General features: G+C 41.4%; 1 pseudogene; it reads left to right on the top strand.

Annotated features, from left to right (window-relative positions):
* The first annotated feature begins 249 nt into the window (after positions 1-249).
* Positions 250-3,259, top strand: LOC109966445 (uncharacterized; annotated as a pseudogene).
* Positions 3,260-3,952: the final 693 nt, after the last annotated feature.

Genomic DNA, 3,952 nt, shown 5'->3' with positions numbered 1-3,952 from the left:
AGGCAGGTATAAAACTCCCTCACACTAATTAATTCAGGTGTTACAGTAGTACATAGTGTTTATGAATCATAAATATTAAATTCATAATCTCACCTTGGACACCACGGTTTTTTGCCCTAAACCAACTAGAAATTTTGTGTAATTATTGTGAGCGATTAATTACTAATAGACAATTGAAGTACCAATCTTTTGAGTGGAATAATTGTAGTTGTCTGAGCAGTAGTGAGGAAGTAGTTAGTAGTTGGCAAGATGGCAAAACGATTCAACATGCTGGAAACTTTGGAAGTGGTGATGCAGTCTGCTAGCGAAGAGGGCTCCTCGTCCTCCACTGAGAATTCTGAACCCTCCTCTGTGTCGGGCTCAGAGATCAATTTGGACCAGCTCGCTGAATCCTCTGACACCTCAGAAGACGAGAGGGAACACAGCAAATAAAGCAGCGGAGTGGTGGACCTCGAGAAATGGCAACATTTTATGGTCTCCCACAAACTCATAGACTTTCCATTATGTTCCAGCAGCCACCAGTTTGGTCCCGGGACCAACACACTATGCCGTGGCACGCATCACAGACCCAATGTCCAGTTTTGCGCAGCTGGTGACTGAAGAAATGTTAGAGCATATTGTCTCCCTGAGAAATGTTCATGGGAGACGCACAAACACAGGCTGGCGAGATATGGATCTAACAGAACTTCAGGCTTATGCTCCTTGTTTTTGCCAGGGTCTACAGATCCAGACGAGTCAACACTCAGCATGTGGAGCGAAAGATCCGCTAGGAGTATCTTCTGTGCCACCATCACCGATTCTATCAGATCAACAGAAATATAAGATTTGATGACAAGCTGTCTAGACTGTGATGCAAAGATGACAAGCTGGCTGCCTTCCGCCAGGTCTGAGACAGCTGGACACAGCGCTTGTCCATGCTGTTCAACCCAGACAAGGACATTTGCATTGATGAACAGCTGGTGCCATCCAAGGGCAGGTGTTAGATAGTACTTGACGATAGTTTTGGGCCTTGTGTGATGTGTACGCCTGGAGACTCCAGGTGTACACAGGGAAAGATGGACAGCACAAAGTCAACCAGGGGATGAGGGTGGTCCTGGGACATGTCATTACATGCAACAATTTCTTCACCTCCTTCCTGCTGCCAAAGGAGCTGCTCAAGAAGAAATTGGCACTGGTCAGCACCATCCACAAGAATAAGCCGGAGCTCCCCCCTCATCTACTGCAGGTAAAAGGCAGAGCGGTCTTCTCCTCTACTTTTGCCTTCACACGGACCCACACTCATCTCATACATCCCGGAATGTGCTCCTCCTCAGCACAAAACACTACGGCCCATGTGTAAGCAAGGGACCGAAGATGAAGCCAGTGGTGATTTGGGACTACAACCAGTGCAAAGGAGGAGTTGACAACCTGGATAAGGTAGGTGCCATTATGTATCAGTTACACACAAATTTATTTATTCTAACTCCTATGTTCTTGTCTAAAAAACTGTATATGTAGATTTTTGTTTCCAATGAGCATTTTCCTATGAAATAAATGTGTATAATGAAAAAGAATACTTGGATTATTTATTCATATTGTCTTATCTTGTGTTTTGGGTTTTTTTGTTAGGTTGTCAGCACATACTCCTGCAGGAGGAGACCAAACAGGTGCCCACTGGCTCTGTTTCACAACCTCCTCGATGTTCCCCTGTACAATGCCTTTGTCCCGTGGACATCAATCGATCCATCCTGGCAGGGGCGTAAGCAGTACAAGAGGAGGCTGTTTGTGGAAGAGGTGGGAGAGCTGCTCGTGAAGCCCGACATCCAGCGGAGACAGTGCCTTCCCCGGACACCAGCCACTGCAGGTATGGTCGTGGATCTGCAGGATGCTGCTGCAGACTCCTTTCCGATGAGGAAACGGAAGGGCAGCAGGAAGCAGTGCGAATTTTGTAAAAAAAAAAAAAAAAAGGAAAGTTGTGAACACTTGCAACAAGTGTGATACATTTATTTGCAAGGACCAGTCCCTGGCAATTTGCAGCCTCTGCTCTGTCTGAGCTGGACTCTAAAGCCCAGAGATATTTCAGTGTTCATGAATTTGTGTTCATAGTTCAGTGTTCAAGATTCAAGATTGTTATTTGCCATTTACGCATGACTTTGTGTTTACTGTTGAAGATTCAAGATTTTTATTTGCCAGACAGTCTAGGAATATAGGAGTTCTTGTGCAGGGCTCTCTTGGAGTGAAGTAAATGTAAATGTTTATGTAAGTAAATGGTTTTCTGTTTCAAACAGAGCTTGCATGTTTAATTTATTTTTAGAACACAGGGTAATATGAATTTATGAAAGAGGCCATTTTGTGGCCTAAGCAACTAATTGTGCAGTTTTTGTATAAATCTGCCACTGCAAAAAAAAAAAAAAAAAAAAAAAAAAAACTATACATCAAAATCAATGTTGCTGCTAATCACTGACTAATCTCAGAGCCTAATAATAATAATCAAATGCTGGTTGAAATGTATTTTTTAGAAATTATTGGGGTTATATAAACATACTGGCCTTTAAAGGGTTACAAAAAACAAAATATTATTTCTATTTGATATGTATATTTCAGGCAGAAGTAGTTTTAAAAGACTGGCTAATTTAAAGTGGAAAAAATATGAATTTATGAAATTTTTAGAGCTGGTTTTGGAAGAGGCCATTTTTTGTACTTAAGCAACTAAAAGGGTCAATTTTTAAAGCAACGCAGGAGTGTTAAATTAAGTCAGTCTCTAAACCAAGGAGGAATCAATTCTTCAGAACCGTTGCTCTAAAAACAACATGGCCTTAGAACTTCGTACACTTTATTAATTTACAACTACTTTACTACACTGCTACACTACTAAATTTAACTGTTGAATGAATGGATTGTGAGAAATCAATACAATACGTTATCTATTGTAGATTAGGCCAAAATTTAGGGGTGGGGGGAAAAAAATAGGCCTACCCTGGGTATCAGCCTGTAACCACAGAGCCAGAGAGAGAGACCACTTCATTTACTGTGAATTGGTGCTTTCCAAGGGCCTGAGGTTTGAGTAGTTTTGCGTGCAACTGAGCTCCAGAAAGCGCTGTTTTCCTACTCGTTGCTAAGGGTAATGCTCTGAACTGCCTCGTGAGGTGAGAGTATCGCTTCTGGGTCTCCCTCATTAGTTCTGGAGGATGACTGGTTGGTGGCAGGCAGCATTGGGTTTAGGCCAGCTCTGGATGGCCCTCTTCGGCCTGGCTTGATGTTGGATAGGCTGCTGCACTAGCATGGAGCTGATGTGATGCATTTGCAGAATGCCTTAGGCCGAATTATAATAAAGGTGATTATCCTTATGTCAAATAGAAATGTAAGTTGACAGCAGGAGTGGCCTGCTAATGAACAATCAGTGTTTGGACAAACATTTGCGTGACTGATCATCAAGCTAATAAAACAAGTGATTGGATATTCCTCCATACTGTCAGGATGGTAGTTACAGCCAGAGTGGATTAATATCTTAATAACAACAGCAGATCCCAGATCAGTAAGTCATAGCGAAACACTGTTAAAACACAAACGGTGCCTCTTTCCAACCATAAGAAGCTACTACCCAGTTTTCATCAAAATGAGTCGTCCTCCAAGTTCTACCTGCATGTACACACTCACTGGACCAGTGGTCTCTGTGCTGTGAGTCCAGTGTCTCCAAAGTGCAAAACTGCAAAAAGAGCCTACTACAAAATATATAAAATAATATTAAATAATAATAATAATAATAATACAGTAATCTTTATTTGTACCACACTTTCCAGCTCAAGAGCACAAAGTGCTACAGCAATAAAAACATAGTAATACAATATCAGTTAAGAACAGTCATAAACAGACAGAAGCCAAACTGATACACACTAATATATTAAAACTAGTTAAGAAATAAATTATTAAAGGTGACGAAAATCAGTGAACATGCTAAACATTAAAAGCTTGT

This window comes from Monopterus albus, unplaced genomic scaffold (assembly GCF_001952655.1).
Source record: "Monopterus albus unplaced genomic scaffold, M_albus_1.0 scaffold111.1, whole genome shotgun sequence".
Classification (NCBI taxonomy): Eukaryota; Metazoa; Chordata; class Actinopteri; order Synbranchiformes; family Synbranchidae; genus Monopterus; species Monopterus albus.
The sequence above is the reverse complement of the archived record's forward strand: the minus strand, read 5'-3'. Positions and strand labels throughout refer to the sequence as shown.